At 40.6% G+C, this 16,752-nt stretch overlaps 1 protein-coding gene across 10 annotated transcripts in view; it reads left to right on the forward strand.

Moving 5' to 3' along the window:
• The first annotated feature begins 663 nt into the window (after nucleotides 1-663).
• The window catches only part of NRF1 (nuclear respiratory factor 1), a 145,912-nt gene continuing 129,823 nt past the window's right edge, over nucleotides 664-16,752 (forward strand). For 6 of the 10 annotated variants that reach the window (XR_006601404.1, XM_045062976.1, XM_045062978.1 and 3 more), the window contains exon 1: nucleotides 664-783. The gene's annotated coding sequence lies outside the window, so the exon portion shown is untranslated. The remainder of the gene's footprint in view (nucleotides 784-16,752) is intronic. The other 4 variants (XM_045062979.1, XM_045062980.1, XM_045062982.1 and 1 more) reach the window with 2 other exon arrangements.

The raw sequence follows: 16,752 nt of genomic DNA on the forward strand, positions 1-16,752 counted from the left end.
TTTACTTCTCAGGCACCTGCTTGGAGGTCCCTATTGCTTCTGACTCCCCGCATAGAACGTACAAGCTAATTGAGAGCAAGGACTTCGTCTAACAAGTGCATCTCCAGCGTGCCCAGAACAAAAGTGGCACAAAAGGGACCGTCTAGAAATGTTTGCCAAACGAATGAACGAGCGGATAAATTAATGTGCTGTTTTGCGCAGAAAATTTTGCTTTTAAATACCTGGGCAGGGTTTGAAATCAGGAAACAAAGGTCGTTCCAAAGAAAGGGTGAAGATGCGCCGTCAAAGCTGAGGGAAATGCGGGGAAGCCCGTTCCCAACTGTCGAGGCTTACTCAGGAGGTGATATAATTCTCGGGGTTGGGGGGCGAGAAATGTTACTATTTCCAGATTAGCAACCATCTTGGGCTGCCTGCGCCACTCTCCCGAGAGTCCACACTTGACTAATCCAGTTGCCTTCATGGTTCCGGCCCCATCCAACCCTTACAAGCTAAATGTGGGCTCCAGGAGGCCGCGGGGGCCGGGAAGGATGCTCGCCCGAAGCCCCCTCCGGGCCGGCGCGGCTGAAGCAGCGCCGACCTCCCCATCATGGCGGCCGCCGGGCGGGGAAGCTGAGCCCGTGCGTCGCGTGCGTGCCCCCTCTCCCTCCCCTCCCCCTCCTCGGCGGCGGCGGCGGCGGCAGAGGCGGCAGCGCTCGCCATTGCCGCTGGTGGCAGGAGGCTGCGAGGAGCCGGCGCGGTCGCAGTCTCCACGGCGCAGGCCCACGGTAGCGCAGCCGCTCTGAGGTGAGTGCCCTACCGCGCAATCTCCAGCTATTTCAGCCCCGGCGCAGCCGCAACACGCCGCCCGCCCGCCGGCCGGCCGGCCCGCCCCGCAGCCTGCACCCTGCCGCCCCCGGCTCCGGGCCTGGGCCCCCGCCGGATTCGGCCCGCCTCGGGCGGGGGGCCCCGGCCCGGCCCAGTCAAACCGCCACCCCGAGGATGCGCAGGCCGCAGTAGGCCCCAGGCGTCCTGGCGGGCTCGGGAGGGAGGCGCTGCCCTCCCGAGAGCCCCAGGGTTCCGGCCTCCCCCGCCGCCTGAGGCTCTGGGGGCCGCGGCCTCGTCGCCACCGTAGAACCCGGGGCCCGGGCCTGGCCTTCCCGCGGGCTCGGGAGCGGGAGGTCCGGGAGAGCGCGCCGGGCCCGGGAGCGGGAGGTGGGCGGGCTGCGCGGGACCGGAGACGCGGTTCCCCGCTCGCCCCCTCGGCCCTTCCCCGGTCTGGTCCGCGGGCGGCGCGGCGGGCCGGGCCGGGCCGGGGTGCGGGAGCCGCTGTCTCCTGCAGGAGAGGAGGCTGGCTCTTCGGGCGGCCGCCGAAGCTTCCCTCCCGCCGGGGTGGCGTGGGCTTGTTACCCAGGTAGACTGGGGGACGCTGGAATATGGCGCGTTGCCCACCTTCTTGCAAGTTAGGAGGCGGCCCCGGGCAGCAGCGGCGGCAGTTCGAGGAGGAGGGCGCAAAGTCCTTTTGTACGCAGAAATAAGGAGCGACATTGTGTTTTCTTCCTCAGCTGAGATGCTGCCGGTGGAGGGGCCTCGGTTCTTCCTGTGCCTGGGGTGGTGGTCCCCTGGGTGAGGAGAAGGGGGAGTGGCGCGACCCTCGGAAGGAACCAAACTCTTGCCACTGTAAAGACAGGGGCTCTGGATGGCCTTATGCATGGGTATTATTTCACATCCCCAGCCTTTCGGGGAGCTCAAGGGTTTGCCTCTGCATGTTGTCCACCTCACTGTGCAGTGATGTCCACCGCCTTTCTCACCTGTTGTGTCGTTGCTGCTGGTCCCAAAGTTTATATAGTGCATCTGACAGTGCCCATCAGAACTTGGGAGTTGTTTAAAAATCTTAATATTTTTAGGGCTTCAAATGGTAATCTCCAGCCAGTTGGAGGAGCTGTTGCCTATCTCCAACCTTTCTTAAACATTAGAATATATTAATTGCTTACTTCAGAGCTGGTGTCAGTTGTGCTTGATTCTTTTTGTGGTCAGAGCAAAATTCATGTTTTCTTAAGTGTGTAGAGACAGTGGCTTGGGAAACTTAAGGTGAAGGCAGTGTGAGTGAACCTGTCAGCTTGGACAGTGCTCGCAGGAGAATGGGTATGCGCCATCTCGCCTTTTTTTCCCAGGGCATCATGTGTGCTCACCGTGATCCTTTTCCTATTTCATGCCCAGCCTTTTAAAAAAATTCCTTTTACTTTGACTTTGAACAGTAAGTTATTGGGTTCCTCACTCAAGGAAGGATGAGAGGGGAGCCTTGGAGATGCTGGAGTTTTTTTGTTTTGTTTTTAAAATTCAGTACTAGTATCCAGATTTGTGTTTAAATGTTCTTGTTGTGTTATCTCATAAGGTAGTGAAAATATGACTAGAATCTGTGCATGAGTGCAATTTCCTTATTTTATGAGCAGAAGAGGAAACAATTATCTCATGTAATACTTACTCTTGGGTGTTCAAAATTGTTTGTGTCAAGGGATTTTTTTGTTTTTTTAATTCTGTCAGGCATTAGATGTGACTTTCAACTGAATTCATGACAAAGACAAAAATAAAGCAATCAGGTTAATAAGTACTGCTTACCATCTTCTGGCACATCCTTTTTTGAAATCCTTGGATTTCATGCTATGTGCCTTTCCCCTCCCCCAATCTCACACTCAACATATATGAGAGAAAATGACTTTTTGGTTAGTAGTCAGTGGTCATATTCTCATTTAGCTGAGAAAGAAAAGGAAAGCAAAGAAAGAAAGAAAAAAATCATCCTCAAGCCAGGAGTTTTCATGAAAATAGATTTCAGGTTTGAGGAAACTTAGCTCCTGGATTTAGGAAGAAACTCGAAGAGTAGCAGATAATGAAAGCCCTTGTCCACATCTAAAAGGGATTAAAGAAAGGATTTCAAGTTTCCCTCCCAATTCATGTATTGATGGAACCCCAAATTGTAGGTTTCTTATTATTAAATCACAAGTATACATCCATTTCTAATTCTTTTAGGGAGTGGAAGACAGACTCCCTGTGATTTAAATACCTGAATTTTGCATTGCCTGTATACTGTGAGTTCAAGAAGACCCCTGGGTTGTCTTCAAGAAGTATTTTATGTGAAGTAATCCCAAATGGGTGACTTTTTTAAGGGGAATTTAAACTGCTTATGGTCTGGGATTAAATTTTTTATACATCTTATATATAGTAAGGCATTCAGTAAATTTTTGGGGAGTAGTAATGATGAACAGTTAATTTTTGGAATTAAAATTTTTTTCACAAGTATTTGAAAAGACATACTTTTGGTTTTTGGAAGGGCTATGAATTGTCAGCCTTTAGAAACACACCCTCCAGTCCTCTGGAGAACAGGAAGTTATTGCATATGTTCAGCTTCTGTTAGATCTCTTTAGGCAACCCCAATGCTTTGTGCTGCAGTGGGCTTGTTCATCCACTTAGTGCCACTGAAAAATTGGAGTGTAAAGCGGGAACTCTGGGTTGTTGAGTCTCGGAAGTATCTACTCTAACCTCAATTTCAGTGCACCCTCTCTGGGGTTGTAATTAGTCTAGGAAATGTGATATTTGAATTTAAATGTGTGTGACTTTGTGTGATGCGAATTAATTATAAAATTACGCGTGTGTATTGTATTTGGAAAATCAGTCTTAAATGCCACTCTTTTGTAAAAAAATGTTTTAGAAAAATTTCTTTGTTCTTTCATGTTTTCTTTGAGAGCTAACTAGTATTTTCAGCTTGAGCTTATCCAAATACAATTTTCCATAAATGTTTAGTAAAACTGCAATGAAAAAGAAACCTACTTGTTAAGCTTATTTTAGAAACATTTTATTTAGACCAAGTCCAATCATTGGTTTGGTTTTGTTTTGAGACTCTGGATACATGGTAATTTTTGTGCATTGTATATCACAGTTCTTTTCTTATTAGCTAGGGGGTGGGTTATTCACTTTTTGGGCTTTTCAGTAAGAACTTTTATCCATCAATATTCTAAGGTGAGTGGCCTGGAAGAGCAATAGTAAAAGGAGGTGAGACAAATCAATTTCAGGTGTTTCCAGAAGATTACAACCACATTGAGCTATTGGAAACTTTTAATCTTGAAGCAACAAGACTGCTTTGTCTGAAGCTATTTTGATGTAATATGTATAAACTTGGAAAATGAGAAGAATTTTTGACTGCTCAAGAAAAATAAGTGGATTATATATGCCTTGGAATATATATCTTTTCTGAAGTGCAGTTCAGAATTAGGCTAATGAGTTTATGATCCCACTCAGTGCAGTTTAGTTATTGAAGCTTCAAACACATTTTATCATATGGTCGTTTTTTTGTTTTGTTTTGTTTTGTTTTTTGCCTTTTCACCATGTCTGTGTGCCTGAAATGTGAACATTTATATGAACTGAAAAGTCAAATACACATTTAAAGAGAGCTTTTAGTATATTCTTGAAAGAAAAAAAAAAAACTAGGAGGCAAATAAGGCAAGCCTACCACATTTGTGATCCCTTGAGACAAATCTATATTCTGTCACCAAAAGTAGTCTCTTAGAAGATAATTGTACCATATGGGATCTCCTCCAGAATCCTAGACCTTGTAACCTGCTTTATCAAACTGTTACTGAGCCATCAGATAATTTCTTAAAGAAACCAGGTTTGTTTAGAGAGGTGTGTGTGGATGTGTGTGAGTGTGTGTGAGTATGTTTTGGGAAAGTTGGTGGGGGGAAGAAGGGAAAAAGTAACTGATTCTGATAAAAGATTCTAGTTTTATAGATTGGGACTTGGAATTTGGGTTTGTTGTTGTTGTTGTTGTTTTTTTAAGATTGATACACTTCTTTGAGAGAGTGAGCTAGCAAAGCTAGGGACGGGCAGAGGGAGAGAGAATCCCAAGCATACTACTGCAAGCTGAGCACAGAGCCTGACTCAGGGCTTGATATCATGACCCCCTGAGATCATGACCTGAGCCAAGAGTCAAATGCTTAACAGACTGAGCTGGCCAGGTGCCCCTTTGGGCCTGTATTTTTAAAGGAAGCTAAAAGAACTACTTAATGTGTGGGTCATCTGGTGATTGAGACTGCTGTTTATAGTGTACTTAGTATACAAGCATAGTATTTAGATTTATTCATGTATGCTAATTCCTATGGTTATAAATGTGAAAATTTTGGCTGATGGTTTAAATGGACATTTTCTTAATAACTTTTTTTTTTTTTTTAAGATTTTTATTTATTTATTTGACAGACAGAGATCACAAGTAGAGAGGCAGGCAGGGAGAGAGAGGAGGAAGCAGGTTCCTCACGGAGACCCCGGATGTGGGTCTCCATCCTAGGACTCTGAGACCATGACCTGAGCTGAAGGCAGAGGCTTTAACCCACTGAGCCACCAGGTGCCCTTCTTAATAACTCTTAAATGGTGCCTGTTGGGTAAACTAGGCCAAGCCTTTTTCAGAATTATGAAGAATGAAGTTTGTATGCATAAACGTTAAGACTATTTTTCAAAAGCAACTTGTATTACTATTGATAATTTTAAAGTCTTTGCTTTTTAGAACTTGGAGAGACTGTTTTGTTGCTGCTCCTGAATGCTAATGTGGTTAGGCTGGCAGCTAACCCTGCAAAGAACAAGAGGAAGTGAGGAAATGTCCCCATGAAACATTGCTTAAAACTAAGCATTGGACTAGAAATGGGGAATGAGGGACTAGGGGACTCAATTTTTGTTTTATGTTCAAAAGGGGATAAGGTACACCCTTCAGACAGATAATAACCTTAATTAACTCTGTCCTTACTTTGGAGTTTTGCCATTCATTCACCAGTCATTGATCAAAGACATAACTATAGTCCAGGCATGTGTTAAGTACTACAGTAACAACTAAACCACAGGCCTTGTCTACTAAAGGAGAAAGATAAGGGCTGGACTATGATACAGCTTGTTGAGAAGTAAAATAAAGATTGATGTGGAATTATAGAGGCAGGGAGTGAGTGATGTGGGAGAATAAGTGAGGTTAGGGAAGACTGTAGGAGATCTTTAAGTAGGATTTGGAATGGTGAGTAACTGTTTCCTCTGATGGAGAAGCGGTTAGAGGAAGGGAATTGATAGTCTGAGGAATAGCAAGTGGATTTTGCTGTGTTTGAGCAGTAGTGGAAAATGAAGCTGATGAGGTTATGCCGATTGGGAAGAGAATGGGGGAGTTCAGAGATTATATTTCATTAATGAGTAATGATGCCTTTAGTTAAGATAGGGGATGTATTGGAAGAACAGAATTTGAGAAAGAAGGTGATAGGGTATGATTCTAGATGTGGGAGTCAAGATCCCTCAAGTATCTCCCTATTGACAGATTTGGGCTGGAGCAGAAGGGGAAGCAGGGATCAGTTAAGAGATTTGTATTCATTAGCATAATGTCATACAGAAACTGCAAAAGACTATAATATCAGGATTGAGGAGAAGGCGAAGGGCAACCTTGTCAAGCATCTACATCTGAAGGTCAAATGGAGGAAGAGGGGCCTATGAGGGAAGTTGAAAAAGAATGGCTAAAGAGATAAGATAAATAGTATGGGTTCGAAGAAGCTAAGGAGGGGTTAAGGAAATTTTAACAGGAAATTTTAGCAACATGAAATCCTAGGGAGAGCTCATTGGGATGAAAACTGGATTTGGCAATTAAGAGATAAAAGGCATTTTCTGAGTGTGTGTGTATGTAATGTGCATGTGTATTGTTTTGACAGGAATCGTGATAGTGAACACAATAAATTTCTAGAGCATTACTGAATATGGGTAAGGTCTTTAAAACCCAGTTTAATAGACGACCCATGCTTATAAATAGGTTCTGTTCTTCCTTTTCTCTTATGGGAATTATAGCATAAAAGCTTTGGGAGAAGACTTCAATTCTAACAATTAGATTTTATAGATTTGAGTATATAGTATAATATATTTGAGTTTATCTTTTTTGTTTTGTTTTGTTTTTTTGTTTAAGATTTTACTTATTTGTTAGAGCACAAGCAGCGGGGAGTGTCAGGCAGAGAGAGAAACAAGCTCCCCACTGAGCAAGAAGCTTTGCTTGGGACTCATCTGAACACCCTGGGATCATGACCTGAGCAGAAGGCAGGCGCTCAACAGACTAAGCCACCCAGGCATCCCGAGTTTTTTGTCAATGCAAATTCCTCTTGAAGAGTTTTGAGGTTTTGTAATATTTAAATGTTAAGTTCAGGGGTATTTAACCTGGGTTTTATAGTTCTGGGATTCATGGATTATATTTTGGCCACGTAACCCTGATCTCCTGAAATTATATGAGAAGTTTTTTATGTGTGCCTGTGCCAATTTTTCTGGGGAGAGGGTCCATAACTTTTCTGAAATTCTCAAAGCGTTCTTGACACACAGAAATGTAAAGGGCGTTTTCAGTTAATTATGTCAAATACTGGTTGTGTTGGTTGGCTGAAATTAGTCAGTTTGATTGACTGGGACAGACCCAAGGGAAGAAATTTTGAGTATCTCAGGTGAAGAACTTTGGGGAGATCTGAGGCACCTCCAGGAGATAGGACTGAGAGCACCAGAAGGAAGGTGGGAGGAATAACAAAGCAAAGCTTAACCAGTTTCAGAATCTTGCGAAGTGTTCTAGGATTCCTTGTTTTTTGGTTGTTTTGTTTTAATACTCTGGGATTCACACTAGTGTAGGACCGTCTATTCATGTACTATATACAGTAGGCTTTGTGGGCGGTCAAATTACTATTGTTTTTTTTTAAAGATTTTATTTATTTATTTGACAGAGATCACAAGTAGGCAGAGAGGCAGGTAGAGAGAAGGGGAAGCAGGCTCCCTGCCGAGCAGAGACCCTGATGCGGGGCTTGTGCCCAGGGCCCTGGGATCATGGAAGCTTTAACCCACTGAGCTACCCAGGCGCCCCCAAATTACTATTGTTTTAAAGAGAGAATGAGTTTTAAAAGAAAGCTAAGTGGTTCATAGATAGTACTCAAAAATGTTTAAGTTGGGAGTTAACATACTTTGAAAGTTTTCTAAAATGCACAGATGTTTCAGTCTAATTTGGCACAAGGCATTCTTTCCTTGCTTAATTTTTCTGACCATGAAATGAAAATACCATTGGCCTATTTTACAGGGTCTTTCTGAAATATGACAGTTACTGAATGTGTTGAGATCTATGATGGTTTCATGCTAACAAATTGCTAGTGTTCAAATTTCTTAAGTTATTAATAAAATCTAGATTTTATCTAAAATTTATTTATTTAAAATTTAAGCAAATTTTTGGGGCACCTGGGTGGCTCAGAGGTTTAAGCCTCTGCCTTCAGCTCAGGTCATGATCTCAGGGTCCTAGGATCGAGCCCCACATGGGGCTCTCTGCTCAGCAGGAAGCCTGCCCCCCCCCCCCCCGCCTACCTCTCTGTCTACTTGTGATCTCTCTCTCTGTCAAATAAAAAACTAAAATCTTTTTTAAAAATTTAAGCAAGTTTTTAATAACGTTTCATATTAGAACTTATTCTAAAATCATTTCATTCTGTAATTTTATTTATTTTACTTTTAAATTTTATTTATTTGAGAGAGAGCACAAGCAGGCGTTTGGGGAGAGGGAAAGGGAGACTCCACTGAGCAGGGAGCCCAATTCAAGGCTCTGTCCCAGGACTGAGCCACCCACGTTGGTGCCCCTTATTCTGAAATGTTAGATAATCAGTCATTTTTACTTCCTCTGATTTTTGCATCTTTGAAATTAGATTAGGAGACCATTTCGTTGGCTAAGCCCTAGGTTCTGGGACAGTGATCTCCAACTTTTGATGGTCACCCATACAAGTAAAAATTTTGAGCACACATTCTGAATTACATTTATTTATAAACGATGTTCCTATGCTATTGTACTAATACATTTGTGTGTATTATAAAGTATATAGAAGGTAGGAATTTCTTTTTATCAGAGAGTGAGAGTATGGGCGGGAGTGCACCAGTAGGTGGAGTGGCAGGCAGAGGGAAAAGCAGGCTCCCCCTTGAGCGAGGAGCCCTGTCCAGGACTTGATCCCAGAACCCTGGGATCGTGATTCGATCGAAGGCAGATGCTTAACTGACTGAGCCACCCAGGTGTCCCAGACGGTAGGAATTTTAAAAGGACAAGATAAAGATGAAATAGTTTTTAAAAATGTCTTGCTAATTGAGTTAATGATAGTTCAGTAACTTATGAGTTTGATTAGCTCATTTTTATAAATATATTTGTTCATAATTTATGTTTTTTAATTAATTAATTTAATTAATACCAGCAATGTTTTATGGAATACGCTGTAAAAGTATTGGTAAATACAAGAGAGCAATGAATGGTGTTGCCTTCCTGGCTCAGTTAAGCATCTGACTCCAGATTTCCGCTGAGGGCATGATCTCAGGGTCCGAGAGCCTGTTGTCTGGCTCAGCAGGGAGTTTTCTTGAGACTCTCTTTCCCTCCTTGTCTGCCCCTCCCTCCTGTACTCTCTCTATCAAATAAGTCTTTAAAACAATAAATAAAAGGAAAGAAAGGAGCGCCTGGGTGGGTTAGTCCTTAAGTGTTTGCCTTGGATTCCCCTCACCATCCTGGAGTCCCAAGATCAGGCTCTAAGTTGGGCTCCTTGCTCAGTGGGGAGTTTGCTCCTCCCTCTACTCCCTCCCCGTCCATGTTCTCTCTTTCTCTCTCAAATAAATAAAAGCAATGAATTAATATTGAGTAATCTTGAACAGAAAATTAGTGTTATAGAACTTATAATTAGCTGTGTTTGTGGATTATCTTTATATTCACTAATCTACAAAGAAAATCCCTAAATAGAACTGGAGTATTTTATCTTTTCCTTTATTTGTGGTGGTGGTTGTGGGGTGGTTTTTTTTTGTTTTTTGGGGTTTTTTTTTTTTGGTCCTTTGTCTTTTATTAAACAATTATGAAATAAAATTCTTAGTATTGATCTTCTTTGTAACAATATTCCCAAATTAAAGAATCAACCAAGTTTTGCTAATTAAAAACACTTGTCATGGACCTAGTCTCTTGCCCCAAAACTGGCTTCAGGTACTAAGTCTAAAGAAGAAGTAATTTCGATATCACCAGTTGTGTGATTGAATGTTAAAATTTTGTCTTTTCCTTAATTTTTGGTTTTATATTTTAAAAGTTTTCTTGCATTGAAAATATATTATTTTTGTAGTGAGAAATTTTTTTTAAAAAGATTTTATTTATTTATTTGACAGAGAGAGAGATCACAAGTAGAGAGAGAGGGAGAAGCAGGCTCCGCTGAGCAGAGAGCCTGATGCGGGACTCGAACCCAGTACCCAGAGATCATGACCTGAGCCGAAGACAGAGGCTTTACTTTAACCCACTGAGCCACCCAGGTGCCCTGAGAAATTTTAAAAACAAACGAAAAACCCTCCAAAGTCAATGGTTGTTTATAAGCATAGAGGTGATTTTCATTTTCTTTCTTCAAACTTAAAATTATCTTTAGTGAAAATGCTTTAATTTTTATAATTTAATTAATTTTTATAATTTTTATAATTAAAACCTCCCCCAACCCCCATAAGTATGGATAAGTATGATTATGGCCCTAAAGGCTCACTCTCAGATTTTGGGCAGGCAAGTCACTTACCCTCACTGGGCCTGTTGCCCCACTTGAAAAATGAGGACAGAAATGGTATTTAAAGTTTCTTCTAAATAAAAATTCTAAATTTCTGATTCATAAATTCTGAGTCTGTGTTATGACATGTTAATAAATACGGTATTTTCTTTAAAAGGCATGTATATGTGTTCATTGTAGAAAAGCAAAAAGAAGAAAATTTAAAATGTTCATAATTATATCATGCAAAGATAATATTTTAGTATATAAAGTTCTAGATATTTTTCTCTATAGTATGTGCATGCATATACACTGTATATGATAAATGCAGTAATACTGTGCATATTGTTTTGAACCAGAAATGTCTAATTTTATGTAATTCATCTGTTTCTGCCCTGCAGTATTCTTAAGGAGCAGTTGTAAATCCATTTGTCTAAGGAAATATAAAAGATACTTAAAAGTTTCTCTCCAAATGCAGATTTGTTCAGGAAATGCTTGCTGTCTGTTTCGTGCTCCATGTGTTTTTGCTGAGGTAAGGGTAACTTGGAGTAAGGGCGAAAGGGCTGGCTCGTGAAAGCTTATTTAGTGAAGAATGAAAGCTAAATCCTGGGTTAACCTCAATTTCATTCACATAATAACTCATTTTTTTCTCCCACTTTACCCTCATACTTTCTGAGCTCAGATTTCTATATGCAGGATAGTTTCTAAAATGGACAAATTCATCTCAGTATATTATTGGCTCTTTTTTTTTTTAAGATTTTATTTATTTATTTGACAGAGATCACAGGTAGGCAGAGAGGCAGGCAGAGAGAGAGGGAAGCAGGCTCCCTGCCGAGCAGAGAGCCCGATGTGGGACTCGATCCCAGGACCCTGAGATCATGACCTGAACCAAAGGCAGCGGCTTAAACCACTGAGCCACCGAGGCGCCCCATATTATTGGCTCTTTTATTTTTACCTTGGGACATTTTGAGTTGTTATATCCCTATTGAGAGCAAATTAGATATTAGTAGCAGCAATAATATAATACAAAAGTGTGAAAAAATACCTGGTTTTTAAAAAACATTATCTGTGGGGATTTCAAAAGAGTTTAATATATATAAAATAAAAGTATATGTACAAATATAAAATGCTACATAATCTCATTCATACTTGCCCTCAATGAAGCATGTGGTATATATAATTGGAATTTTATGTAAAAATAACTAGATATTTCTCAAAGTTAACTTCTTAATTTATACAGTGGGTTCTTTTTAGAGTTAGTAATAAAACCTAATTTTCCTGCCTTCTCCTTTAGTTCTGTCTTTAATACCTCTGGTAGTTGGTTTGTTTTTGTTTTTTATACAGAATGGAAAGCAAATCTAGAGTAAATAGTTCCTTAGCACAGCAACCAATATCCAAAGCAATCTAGTCATTTTCAACCAAGTGTAGTATAAAGCTTGTGGAGGTGTGTGTCAGAAGAAAAATGTCTGATTTGTTTATTCTCTTCCTTTTACTCTGAAGATTGGTATCTTTTCTAGGAGAAAAACTTTATGCTTGCCAGTTAAAAATGCTTAAATCAATATCTTGTAGATAGAGCAAGAGGTAGAGAATCTGGGAATAAAAAGTACAAATTTACTGCCTCTTAAACTTGTTTTCAGTTTTTGTTATCTGAAACATATGAGAATAGTAGCTAATTCCAACTTGAGAGTCCACCAACTTGAGAATAGTAGCTAATTCCAACTTGAGAATCCACCAATTTGAGAATCCAAACATATGAGAATAGTAGCTAATTCCAACTTCAGAATGAAGACAATCCATTTTGTAGCCAGAGGGTGGTATACATCCAATGTCCTTTAAATAATCTGTTTCATATTTTTTTAAAGTTTTTAAAAAATTTATTCCTTTAGGTAATCGCTACACCCAGTATGGCCCTTAAACTCATGGCCCTTCTGACTGAGCCAGTGAGGTGCCCCAGTCTTTGTTTAGTATTAATTTATGGCTTCGGGTACAGTAGTGATTCTTGTCTTTGGGGTTAGCATGATTTTGAAGTTTGTTGTTGTTGTTTGTTTTTTTCTTTTAGAATAATGATTACCTTATAACAATGACTGGTGTCCCTTAGTGATAGAAAGTTCGTACAGTTGTTCCATGTAAATATGCATACTCAGATTTAGCCTACCAGTAGAGTTTCAGAACACTGTATCCAATGGCCCAATTGGCATTTCTTGGATGTCTCAGATGCACTTATATCTCCAAATGAAATTCTCTTACCAAACTTGTTCCTGTTCAACTTTTGCTTACCTCAGTGAAGAGTACCACTGTTTGATCTAGTTTATCAGAACAGAAACTTTAGTCTCCCTTTGTCATCAAATCCTACTTATTTAACTTTCTAAACTCAATTTGACCTCTTCATTTCACCATTACCACTTCTGAGTTGCTATTATTTCTTTCTTGGACTATTGGAGTAACCTCTCTAACTGGTCCACCTGCATGCCCTCTAGCTGAGTCTTAATCCATTCTCAGGAGAGTCAGAATGAATTGTCTTTTCTAAGGACAGTGCTCTGGTCGTGCCCCGCCCTTGCCTGTGTCCCTCCCCCACCCCCCATTGAATTTAGGATGAAAACAAAGCTTTTTTTTTTTTTTTAAAGATTTTATTTATTTATTTGACAGAGATTACAAGTAGGCAGAGAGGCAGGCTCCGCGCTGAGCAGAGAGCCTGATGCAGGGCTGGATCCCAGGACCCCTGAGACCATGACCTGAGCCAAAGGCAGAGACTTAACCTGCTGAGCCACCCAGGTGCCCCAAAGACAAAGCTTTTAAATGTGGCACCTAACTTTGAACTCATTTTGTATCAGTCATGTTCCCCTAACCAATAAAGCCTTTCCTATTGGTATTCCTTCTGCCTGGAAAGCTTTTTTCCCTTTCTTCTCTTTCTAGTAAAATCATATATATTGTATTCAGGTCTCTGCTCAAGCGTAATTTCCTCAGGAAGTTTTATCAGGCCTTCCTCATTTTTGCACTTTTCAGTTACCATATATGTCTGTACATGTCATTTTATATTTGTTTGTATATTGGTTGATACATGTCTGTCTTTCCCACCAGATTCTAAAGCTTCATGATAGTAAATACAGTGTTCATTACCGACCTCTATGTTTGATGCCCAACAACTGGTCAGTATTTTTTTTGAATGATTGTAGAAGCCTTGCAAAATTCATTTGTTATATTTTGCCTTATTACCAGGCTTTGTGGTGCTATCTAATATTTTATGATTTTTAGGAACTCAGGGTGGGACCAGATTCTAAGTCATTTAAGCCACCTCTGCTCCCCCAAATTAGGTGATCATCAGTCTCTTTGAATACATCCAGTGAGAGGAAATTTACTTTTTACCTGAAGTCCGTTTAATCTTTAAGATATTTGGATAGTTTAGAAAGCTTAGTTTCAACTGAAATCGCTCCACGTAAGTTTTATCTACTGGTCTTCTGTTCTCTAGGATCGATTTCTTTCTTTCTTTCTTTCTTTCTTTCTTTCTTTCTTTCTTTCTTTCTTTCTTTTTTTAAAAGATTTTATTTATTTATTTGCCAGAGAGAGAGACAGAGAGCACAAGCAGGCAGAGTGGCAAGGAGAGGCATAGAGAGAAGCAGGCTCCCCACTGAACAAGGAGCCCAATGCGGGACTTGATCCCAGTTACCCGGGGACATGACCTGTGCCGAAGGCAGCAGCTTAACAGACTGAGCCACCCAGGCGTCCCCTGTTCTCTAGGATTTCTAAAATCAAATATGTTTTGTATTTTCTTTATGAAATCCTGAGTTGTCTTTTATTTTATTTTAAGATTTTATTTATTTGTTTGACAGAGGGAGAAATCACAAGTAGGCAGAGAGGCAGGCAGAGAGAGAAGGGGAAGCAGGCTCCCCACTGAGCAGAGAGCCTGATGCGGGGCTCGATCCCAGGACCCTGAGATCATAACCTGAGCTGAAGGCAGAGGCTTAACCCACTGAGTCACCCAGGAGCCCCTGTCTTTTAGTTTAAATGTCCTGGGACCTTCAGCCTTTTTGGAAAGGTATGCTGGAAAGAGAGTTGCGGGCTATTTCCCTAGGGCAAACATGACAACTTACCATAAAGTAAGTGCCTTAAAACAACAGAAATTTATTCTGCCATAGTTCTGAAGCCCAAAGTCAGGAGTCTGGTGTTTGTATGACCATAGTCTCTTTGGAGGCTCTAGGGAAGAATCTGTTCTTTACTACCTCCTGCTTTTGGTGGCTGCTGGTGTTCTTTCACTTGTGACTGTATCATTCCAGTATCTGCCTCTGTGAGCACATTGTCTCCTACCCTCTGTATAATCTCTGTTGGCCTCATTCCTCTAAGGGCACTTGTCATTGGATTTTGGACCAACCTGGATAATCAAGGATGATTTCCTCATGTCAAGATCCTTAGTTTTGTTGTAGCAAAAGAAATTTTTTTCCAAATAAGGTAACATTTACAGGTTCCAGGAGTTAGGATGCGAGCATATCTTTTCTTCGGGAGCCATCATTCAAGCCATTACAGGTGCTCTGGGTTTAAATCTTGGTAATTCGAAGTTGAATGCAAACTTGAGCATGTTACTTGCCATTGCAGAGTCTGAATCTCCTTACTTTTAAGACAGGGATAATAATGCCTATATCATTGATAAGTGAAGATGTAAGAAAAGTTCATGTGAAGTGCTTCAGATATGATAGCTAAATCATTAAATGTTGCCTTCCACATACCAAACTATCCTGATCCTCTTGCACTTTTTCAGGGTCTCTAGATCTTTGGCTTACTACCCAGCATGAGTTGTGGGATAGGTCTGATAAACACAAACTACAGTGGGTATTTCTGTATTCTGGACACTGTGTAGCCATTCTGACTAATACAGCCAGATTTGAATTATGTGTGTTATAGCCACATCATGAGAATGGTTTGTTAAACTTGGAATTGGTTAAAACCCCCAAATCTTTTTCATTGGTGTAACTATTAAATCTATACTGTGCAGTTAGGTTTTAGATCCAAGTGCACATTGTCATGTGTGACATTGTGTTATAAGTGTTATGTTACTTAGTCATAGTGTTTAGTACATAATAGGAGCTAAATTAGTTCTGACTTTAATGTTGCTGCATGGTTTAAAGGAATTTTTACTTTAGTACTATCCAGAGAGTATTTCTTAAAGCAAATGCTGTGGTGAATATAAAAAAGAAAAAAAAAATTTACCATTGAAATAGCAACTATATCAATGCTGGGCACATGGATGACATTGCTAGATGCTCCTTCTGTAATCAGGTACTCCAGTATTCCCTCATGTAACCAATGGCTGATCACTTCTTAGTTGATGGACAGTTTGGTTTTGATGTTTCTGTCAGGTATATGAAATGTGTATCCATTCTTTATTTAACAGATATGCATTGAATAATCTATATATCTACTAGTATTATTTGGAATTTGCATTTGAGATAAACGGGTGATACAGAAGTGATGCTTTAAAATGTTTATTTTTGTATAAATAAATTTTATCTTTATATATATATATATGCCAGTGGTTAAAAGACCAAACAGTATCAAAAGAATACAGTGAGAAGTGAGTTTCTCTCCCAGTCTCCCTCTCTATAAACCAGATCTTTGCCAGTTTCTTGTGTATCCTTCAAGGCAGGTTAAGCAAAAAGTGTGTAACTCCCTTTTTATTTATTTATTTATGTTATTTTTAAAAAGATCTTTTATTTATTCAACAGCACGAGCAGGGGGAACAGCAGAGGGAGAGGGAGAAGCAGGTTCCCCACTGAGCAGGGAGCCCAGGACCCCGGGAATTTGACCTGAGCCGAAGACAGATGCCCAAATGACTGATCCACCCAGGCACCCCGTATCTCCCTATTTAAAAACACCAGTGATTGCTTATGTGCACATGGCCCTCCAGAAGGTGCTTCCTCCCCTGCCCCTCTTTTGGAATGACATCTTTTGTGTCCTGAGTCTCAGCACCAGTGTAGGATTTCTAGGATTTTTCCCTATTACTGAGAGGGAACCAAATTCCATGGCTTCCCATTACTAATTTGATTATATAGGATGCTTTTCCAAGGGAGTTGTATATTAAATAGTCCTTTGTGAAAAACTTCTCTTTATAGGTTAAGTTTATACCAGAGAAATAAAACCAATTTGATTCAGACCATTTATTTAGAAAACTAGTAAAGAATAACCTATCAATTCACATTGGTTTAATATATAATTTTGGTATTGCTCAAGCCCT

This window comes from Mustela putorius, unplaced genomic scaffold, assembly GCF_011764305.1.
Source record: "Mustela putorius furo isolate JIRA1106 unplaced genomic scaffold, ASM1176430v1.1 tig00003845_pilon_pilon_pilon, whole genome shotgun sequence".
NCBI lineage: Eukaryota > Metazoa > Chordata > Mammalia > Carnivora > Mustelidae > Mustela > Mustela putorius.